Source organism: Lactuca saligna, chromosome 4 (genome assembly GCF_052625555.1).
Source record: "Lactuca saligna cultivar CGN05327 chromosome 4, ASM5262555v1, whole genome shotgun sequence".
Lineage (NCBI taxonomy): Eukaryota > Viridiplantae > Streptophyta > Magnoliopsida > Asterales > Asteraceae > Lactuca > Lactuca saligna.
The window spans coordinates 182,558,491-182,568,405 of NC_136420.1; the positions used below are offsets into that span (position 1 = coordinate 182,558,491).

General features: G+C 39.7%; 2 long non-coding RNA genes across 2 annotated transcripts; both read right to left on the reverse strand.

Moving 5' to 3' along the window:
- Nucleotides 1–384: 384 nt before the first annotated feature.
- LOC145038950 (uncharacterized) lies at nucleotides 385–2,221 on the reverse strand. The gene is made up of 4 exons (XR_013679656.1): nucleotides 2,005–2,221; nucleotides 1,731–1,884; nucleotides 582–604; nucleotides 385–487 (listed from the first exon to the last, which is right to left on the reverse strand). It is a non-coding gene; the product is annotated as an uncharacterized LOC145038950 (long non-coding RNA).
- Nucleotides 2,222–2,338: 117 nt separating this feature from the next.
- LOC145038951 (uncharacterized) lies at nucleotides 2,339–2,869 on the reverse strand. The gene is made up of 3 exons (XR_013679657.1): nucleotides 2,806–2,869; nucleotides 2,672–2,718; nucleotides 2,339–2,449 (listed from the first exon to the last, which is right to left on the reverse strand). It is a non-coding gene; the product is annotated as an uncharacterized LOC145038951 (long non-coding RNA).
- Between the last annotated feature and the right edge of the window lie 7,046 nt (nucleotides 2,870–9,915).

A 9,915-nucleotide genomic window follows, 5' to 3' on the forward strand; every position in this document is an offset into this window, starting at 1 on the left:
TATGTATGTATGTATAATCAAATATGTGGCTTACCTTCAATTTCTCACGTCTGATAATTCTCTCACAGATGAGGCATAATCTCTCCAATTCAACCTGCATGACAATTTTAAGAAAAAAAAATTATGATTTTGGATTCAAATAATGTTTTTATAAACAACAATATAACTTACCCTAACTTTATTCAGAGAATTCCATTCTTCAACTCCATGTTTTTGAGTCTCGGACTAGAATAAGCAACAAATAAAGTATTGTAAGAAACTAGTATAATATTTGATAAAAATTAGAAACAAAAAAACAAGAAGGTTGATAGTGATTAATGTTATGGTAAATAATAATAATAATATATCACCTTTGTCCTCTCCACCTGTGCGTCTCACAGTAAGCCTTGTGTTGTATTTTTCCACCACTTGTTCTCACATTCATAAAGAATCCAGTACTTTTGCCACAAGTAGGATGAAATGTGCTTTGACAGTGACCATAATTGCACTATAGGATACGATTATTTATTAAAAATAAAGTTTAATGAAAAAAGAAAAAAATAAAAAATGGGATGGAAGAAACTCGTATTAATCTCACCAACCTTTACATGCGCCAACTTTGTGGCTGCAAACAAGGGAAACATCGTATTATTTTTTTTTAAAAAGAACAACAAAAATGGTAACTTAAGTTTTTGTTATTTTAGGTAGAAACACCGGATAGGGTTGGAAGACAAGCTATTCTGAATGTGCATGTTAACAAGAAAGAGCTCCCTTTGGGAGAGAATGTTGACCTTGCTAAAATTGCTTCCATGACCACCGTTTCACCGGGTAATAAAAAAATCATCTTTTTTTTATTTCCAAAACTACCCTTGTTCTTTTTTTGAAATATATTTTTTGGTTTGGTATGCAGGGTAGACCTTGCTAATTTAGTAAATGAAGCGGCTTTGTTGGCAGGGAGACAAAGTAAACTAGTGGTGGAGAAAATGGACTTTATCCAAGAAGTGGAGAGTTCCATTGCTGCAATTATATTCTTTTTCTTGTAAATTAAAAAGATTTTATATGCATTATATGATTTATTTTTTGATAATAAACAGGGGATTGAAAAGAAAACAGCCAAGTTACAAGGCACTGAGAAAGCAGTAGTGGCTCGACATGAAGCTGGTCATGCAGTAGCACAGCTGTTTCTAAGCTTCTTGCAGGACAACCACGGGTTGAGGTAAAGATTTTTACCATGGAATGGTATCGTGAATTCCGATTCCAATTGAGTATGACAATTGACAAGTGATAAGTATTCATGTTTTGTTTTGTATCAGAAACTAAGCATACTACCAAGGTCAGGAGGGGCATTAGGATTCACATACAAAATTGACAAAGAACTATTAATCACCATATAATACAAAAGGAACACAAGTAAGAATCACAATCAAAGAATATTACCTCAACGCAGAAGGCATGGACCCATTGACCATCAGTTGACTTCCTAAAAGCACCAGTATTGCCACCACATAAGCAACATTCCGCTACACAAGACGGCTTCTGTGAGTAACTGAAAGATGGGACCGCCCCCCTGTTTCTAGAAGACAATGAATCTTCACATAAGTCACAAAACCATGGACCTGTAGAATCTTTCAGACTACGATAACAATCTATGTGAGCTGGAACCTGTTACCAGATAAAATATTAAAATACAGTTAGGAGGATAAAAAAAGAGATTAGAACTATTCATTTCCGTTATTGAAGGTTAAGCTAACCTTGCAACTAGAACATATAATAACCGGATTCAAAACTGTTTCCTCCTGTCTGAAAACATCACAAACTCTAGAATGCCCTTTGTAATCTAAAGTTGATGGTGAAGAATCAATGAACTGCAGATCTCCCTCCAAGAGCTTTTATCTTCAACTTATTCTGAACACAAAATAAGAATCAATATAACTTCATTTCATTATGAAAACAGATCAATGAAAGTATGTTGCTACTTCTTGCATCTAATTCTACTATTTTTTTAACAGAATGAGAGTCAACTACCTCATAGTGAGCGGATTCTTTAAGTGTATCTTTCCAGAAAGATGAAATCCTGGAAGAAGCTGCAGCAACAGCAGTTGAAGCTGCAAGAACACCCTGAGCTTCCTTGTTCCTTCTCTCTTTTCGCCCCTGTTTTTTGACTTCTTTTAGATCAGAAAAATATTGGCTCACCAACACAGCATCCCATTTTGGTTTTCTTAGTGTCTCAATCTCTTGTGGAAGAACCTTGATCACCTTTAAAATCAAATAATCTACACAATAAAAAAAAACATCATCACAAAGTTAACGAATTTGGCACTGCAAGATGAAGATATCAAATCTTTAAATGCAGAGGATAAAGAAAAGGGACCACTTAGTGATATAGATTTGACCCCTGTATTAACAGTATTTACAGCGGTAAGAGTCTTTGTTGACCTTGAATCCCAACATTTTATCTATTTGTCTCACCCTACAGTCACAACTTGACCTGTTGAACCAAAAAAAATGATAAATTTTGGAACATGAAATATAAAAATGTAACAAAGTTAAAAGCACAATTTTCTCTAGAAAAAGTCACTAAAAGAGGAAGATGATCTTTTATTTGTAGAGGAAAAGTATTCATGAACCGAATATGGTTCACAATGATGTCATTGGTTGTGAAGATTATGGTTAACCAATGCAATTTGATTACTCAATGAAAAGCTGAAAGGAATATGTTTTGACTTTGTCCACAGGAATCTGCAAAAGGGTAAATACATAAAAAAAAAGTGTATTGTTTGCTGAATTCGATTATTCTATTTTACACAAAATAATAGCGAGAAATACATGTTGTAGATGATACTTTTGTTGATAGCATAGTCTTGTACTGTTTGCTAAATTTGAATCAATTGCATCTGTAGATGTCACAAAATCATGAAATTTATGAGTAATCTTCTTCATACTACTCATTTTAATCAATTATTACAAGAGTAAATATAGAGATCAGAATCTGTTATGAATCAATCGAATTTAGCAACTTAACTTCTCAGTTTTACTGATAGGAAAAAAGGTAACGCTCTAAAACGAACCCTAGGAACAAAAACATGAAACTCAACAAATCATGGAAATTGTAACAAAATCAAAAAGATAAATCACCATAGCGACAATCGCAGTGAGGCTACAGAGAAGAGCGAGAAGGTAGAATATTCAATCTTGCCAAATAGGGTAGACATTTAATATACTCCACCATTTAGAAGCGTCTTTAATAGTGAACATCATTATCAGCACAAAATCAAACGGGCCTACCAAGGCCCTATACATTTCCGGAGATCCAATTAGTGGTGTTGTTGAGGAGTGTCGAGGTCATGATAGAGTAGGGCTGGTAAACCAAGATTTACCTTAATCTAATCTAGGGCTTGTAAACTTGAGCAATCGTTGCAGTCTCTGGTGAGGTGAAGTGAGCCCGAGGTCGTCGGTGGAAAGAGATGATCCGAGGTCACAGGTGAGTTCAGGTAGAGTACTCCTTGAAAAAGCCCTAGATAATGATACTTGCACGTCAGCGAGGATGTGAATCTGAAGCGGGCCCTCAATTTTTAACTCCACACCGGAGTACTTGATCTGAGATACGAGCTTGGTTGTGTTATTCCTTTAGGATAAACAAAAGGGTTTCGGTAGTGGTGGAGGTGGATTCGGGTTTACAGAGAAAAGGAGAAGGAGAGAATGAAGGTTGTTGGCTGGTGGCGTGCTGCCTTGATCGACGTCGACGACCAGGAAGTGTGAGGGAAGAAGTAGGCGGCAGTCAATGTCGGGAGGGGTAAGGAAGGAGTGTTGATAATTAGGTCAAGAGGGAAAGGAAGAAAAAGGAAGGTGGGGTTTTTAATTTTTTCGGATTTCATTTTACCCTAACTATTAAAGGATGGAACGCACGTTTCTATTAAAATTTATAAAGCGACATCCTCAGACGATACACATTTTATTATAGGCACCTTCCATGTTTTCTTTTTAGACACTAATTTAAGGGCTCGCAAGAATGCGCGCCCTAGATCCTTAAAATTTATACAGAGATGACATTATTTTTAGATCACACACTTTTGCGTATCGTAAATCACTGCGTATCATAAATTGCACGTCGTAAAAGGCTGTTTTTCTAGTAGTGAATCTTCGAAATATGTGCCTGTTCGGAGTCTGACAAAGTCAAATTCGCCGCCTGCACTTTCCTTGACAAAGCCCTGACTTGGTCGAACGGCCGAATCAAATCCTTAACCTTACCTGTAGCAAATGCCATGGGTTGGGAAGCTATGAAGGAGCTTCTTCTCGCAGAGTATTGCCCTCGGGGCGAAATTCAGAAACTAGAACACGAACTCTGGAACCTTAAGATGAAGGGTTCCAACATAACTGCTTATACTTCAAGATTCGATGACCTGGCATTACTCTGTCCGGGAATGGTTACCCCGGAGAGTAAAAAGATCGAGAGATTCATCTGGGGATTGACCCAGCCAACCAAAGGGAATGTCTTGGCTGCTAAGCCAGACACCTACGACAGCGCTAAATGCCTCGCGAAAATCTTGATCGATCACGAAGACAACTCTGATGAGGAAGCTACCACTCCTGAGTCAGACACAAGTGGAGGTGAAAGTAAAAAGAAATCTTGGAACAAGCGAAAGGCCCCGAGTACGAAAGGGTCTTCCAAGAAACAGCAAACGGTAGCGGTCCATGCTGCTACTGCCCCTATTGCTGTCTCAGCTGTTGGATCCACAGCCCAAACTCCCACCAGTGGATACACTGGAAGTCTTCCGTGGTGTGGTAAGTGCAACTACCATCACCGCATTCCTGGTCGATGTCGCGAAAGGATCTGCGACAACTGTGGCAAGAAGGGCCATCTGTCTCGAACCTGCAGAAAACCAGCCAAATCAACGAAGCAATCATCGGGAGCAGGAATCAGTCCAGCCTGCTACAATTGTGTTGAAGCAGGGCACTTCAAAAGGAATTGTCCAAAAGCAGCTACCACCATTGATCCCTCTATCGCCGCATGTATACTTCTCTTTGATAACTCTTATACCTGCAACTCTTTTCGATTCCCGTGTTTGGAGGGAAACCTGTTATCTATCTATTCGAATGTTCTCTAAACTCAATCCTTCGTATGTGATCGAAATATGCATCATCGAGACAAATAACCAGTGAGATAGAGAACACTAACTTCGTACCTATAGATTGAATCCTCGGTCCAGAGGACTATTCTGTTCCATCTGGTTAAATGAGAACTTTTCACGAGAATGCCTTGATGCTACGTTTAACATGGAATGACTGAGTCTCATTCGTGTTGTTATCCTGATTTCGAGAGGGTCGCCTGTTTATATCTTTTTCCTCGACCAAACTCTCATGATCTTCGGCATCAAACTTTCGTATTGTGTCATGCTTTAAAACTCAAGAGTTTTCCTGATACGAATTACCACATCCCTCGTTTCCGTGATCATTGAGAAACGAGAAGTTAGTAGCTCCTCCTACTAAATTTCTGTCCCGAAGAGTTTCCGGGAATTTCATTCGAACGTCAACTTTAGTTCCATGCCATACTTTTCGAGATCTTCGTAGAGATTGATTCTACGATCTTCAGGGTTCAGATGGTCGTAGAACTTGTTAACATCTATCCAGTACATCACGTCTCGAATCCATAGAAGCTTCTACCCAACGAAACCCTAGTGATTCCTTGAGGAAACCGAAGTCGTCCAGGGTTGGAACTGTTGGGTTTTAGCCATAAGAACTTTCCTATGTGCGCATGCAAAACCCTATTGCTTGGATCTAGGCTTTCTAATAAACATGCTTTTGAATCCAAGACTTCTAATGGCTAATTAGATTAAACAACAATATTAAAACAGATCTAGAATCATACCTTTGAATCCCTTGTTGATCTTGTTTGTCTTGGAGCTTCTAGAGTCACAATTGTCACTCCTCTAATGGCTTACAAACACCAATAGCAAGCAAGATGATTTAGGAGAGAGGATAGGGGATGGAATTCGACCAGAGGTTCCCTTTTTCAGGTTTTACAAGGTTGTACACGAATTCCCCATCCCAAGGGCCTATTTATACCTTTAGACTCCTTAAGGGTTTCACCCTAAACCCTAATTGGATAATCTTCTCTTAAGGCTATCCAAATCCATTCCATAGATATCCCTATGGATGATTTTGAGCTATCCTAAAGCTCTTAGAATCCGTCCAAGGTGTATCCTAATGGATTTATAGTCTAAAGTTTGACTATCAAACAATTGACAGTTTATACCCTCTTATTTAATTAATCTCTTTAAGTCACCAAATTAATACCAATTAATTTATGACTTATATTAATCAAATAGCTAAATATTATTCCTTATAATATTTACTCTCTCTTAACAAATCATCCTTCAAGTTGCTATGGTGAAGGCAACCCAAAAGGACCATGCACCACCGAATATAGTTATAGCCTTAGACACTATTCCAACAGTCTCCCACTTGGATAAGTCTAGTAACTATACAAGTACAATACGGTTTGCAATCGTAGCTCTCAAAGACACTATCAACTCTGATCTAATCAATCTTGTCCTTTAGATAAGGGATCGTACAGTCCTCTGTTAGATATCATGCTGACAATCCTATGGAATGGTTAGTCTAGCATTTAGATTTCTCGATTTCCGATTTATTTGACATAGAACTTAATCGAACACATCAATTCAGTTCTGACCGGGCCCGGCACATAAGTCAAATCAAATCATCGAGTGGCCAAGATATCTCTTCTATCCTCTTAGGATAAAATTTACAGATAAACTTCGACTTATATGCATTTACTTATTCATTAACCAACTATACACAACAAGTCGTTTTATAACATCAAGTTACTGATGCGTTTTCGCATTATCAATGCACAATCAATTAACAAATAATAAACCATATATCTAGGTTTTAAGACCATATGATATTATCGTCTTGCGATCACCTTTTATATCGTATTCCATAAGGTGATTCCAGCAAGCGCGGGTTTATTCCAATGCTCAAAACTAGTTCATAAGCACTCATGAACGTTGTAGCAACCCTTGCCATGTCTAACACCATTTTGACACTCTACACACCAATTCATGACAATCTTCATTCATATCTACTCCCAACATATGAACGATTGTGGACCATTTGAATAATTCGATTATTCCTAATAAACTCAATTATTCTGGAAGTCAAAACATGCAAAGTGAAACAATAGTTAAACAACTAACATGTGATAGTAACTTTACTCATAAATAAAACTCCTTTATTTAATCATCAAATGTCAATTACATTTATCTATTATACGTTTCTAATACCATCTAATCTATGCTAATATCATCCTTCAGCCCAATACTCCTAGCATGCTGCAAGTGCTTAACCCTACTCAGTCCCTTCGTAAGCGGATCTGCTGGGTTATCTTCTGATGATATCCTCTTCACTACGAGTTGTCCTTCTTCTACACGATGTCTAATGAAGTGATATTTTCTGTCGATATGTCGAGATCTACCATGATCCCTCAGTTCCTTGGTCAAGGCAACCGCACCTTCGTTATCACAGAAAATCTCCATGGGCTCCTTTATGGCCGGCACAACTCCAAGATCACCGATGAAGTTCTTCAGCCATATTGCCTCCTTCGACGCTTCGCTCGCTGCGATGTACTCTGGTTCGCACGTTGAATCAGCTACGGTTTCTTGCTTGGAACTTTTCCATGTCACTGCTCCTCCATTTAGGGTAAAGACCCAGCCCGACTGCGAACGGTAGTTGTCCCTGTCGGTCTGAAAGCTGGCGTCACTATACCCTCGCACCTTCAAGTCATCACTCCCTCCAAGGACTAAGAACCATTCTTTCGTCCTCCGAAGGTACTTAAGGATGTTCTTCACCGCAATCCAATGTGCTTTGCCAGGGTTCCCTTGATATCTGCTAACCATGCTCAAAGCGAAGGCTACATCAGGGCGAGTACAAGTCATAGCGTACATGATTGAGCCAACTGCGGAAGCGTATGATACTCGGCTCATTTCTGCTATCTCAGCTTCGGTACTCGGACTTTGAGTCTTACTCAACTTGGCATTTCCTTGTATCGGTAGTTCTCCCTTCTTTGAGTTTTCCATACTAAAACGTTTTAGTACCTTCTCCAAGTAAGTATTCTGACTAAGTCCAATTAGTCTCTTACTTCTTTCTCTTACTATCCTTATTCCCAAAATGTAAGAAGCCTCTCCGAGGTCCTTCATAGCGAAGCACTTCCCGAGCCAGGACTTAACCTCCTGCAGAGTCGAGATGTCGTTTCCTATGAGTAATATGTCATCGACATATAGAACGAGGAAGCTTACTACACTCCCACTGGCTTTGACATATACACAAGATTCGTCTTCGCTTCGTACAAATCCAAACTCTTTGACTTTCTCATCGAAGCAAAGATTCCATCTGCGAGACGCTTGCTTAAGTCCATAAATGGACTTCTCAAGCTTACACACTCTATTCGGATGCTTCGGATCCACAAACCCCTCTGGCTGAGCCATGTAAACATCCTCAGCCAACTTTCCGTTAAGGAAAGCGGTCTTGACATCCATTTGCCAAATCTCATAATCATGAAATGCGGCAATTGCTAGCATCACTCTAATAGATTTAATCTTCGCAACTGGTGAGAAGGTCTCATCATAGTCAACTCCAGGAGTTTGAGTAAAGCCCTTCGCGACCAATCGCGCCTTATATGTGTGTACGTTCCCATCCACGTCGGTCTTCTTCTTGAAGATCCGCTTGCACTCTACGGTCTTACGTTCGGGCACGTAATCAACCAAATTCCAAACTTGGTTATCATACATGGATTGGATCTCGCTATCCATCACCTCTTTCCATTTCGCAGACTCCGGGCCTGCCATGGCTTCCTTATAGCTATTAGGTTCATCAAGATTTACTAGTGTACCATCACTAATATACGTGTCCCCTTCGGTAGTGATATGAAAACCATAAAACTGGGGATGAACTCTAACTCTATCGGAACGTCTAAGAGGTAAGGATTCGTCAATTGGTTCAACCGGAGTTTCCTCCTCGGGTTGAATGCCAGCGGTAGAGGTTCCTTCATCTATCGACTCTTGAATCTCTTCAAGTTCGATTTGCCTCCCACTGTCTCCTTGGCTTATGAGTTCTCGCTCTCGGAAAACTCCTCTCCTCGCAACAAAGATAACATTATCTTTCGGTCTATAGAAGAGATATCCAAAGGAAGTTTGCGGGTAGCCGATGAAATTACATCGCTCACTTCGAGGTTCAAGCTTGTCGTGAGTATCTCGTCTTACGAAAGCCTCGCAACCCCAAACCTTGATATGTGCCAATGAGGGAGCTTTCCCCGTCCACATCTCGTGAGGTGTTTTGGCAACCTTCTTAGTAGGGACTCGGTTAAGGATATGGGCGGCAGTCTCTAAGCCATACCCCCAAAAGAAGATAGGTAGTGAAGCACGACTCATCATAGAGCGAACCATATCCAATAAGGTTCGATTACGCCTTTCTGCCACACCATTCAACTGCGGTGTCCTAGGAGGCGTCAATTGCGAAACTATTCCACACTCCTTGAGATAATCGTGGAATTCAAGACTTAGGTACTCTCCTCCTCGATCGGATCGAAGCATCTTGATTTTCCTGCCCAATTGATTCTGTACTTCATTCTTGAACTCTTTGAACTTTTCAAAGGTTTCTGACTTTTGCTTGATTAGATAGATATACCCATATCTACTATAATCATCGGTAAAAGTCACATAGAAGCGGTTCCCATCCTTCGTGGTTGATCTAAAGGGTCCACATACATCGGTATGTATTAGGTCCAATAGCCCCTCACCCCTTTCACAAGTACTCGTGAAGGGTGACTTAGTCATCTTTCCAAGTAAACAAGACTCGCATGTGTCATCTTCCCTAAGGTCGAATGACTCCAACACTCCATCCTTTTGGAGTTGGGCTATG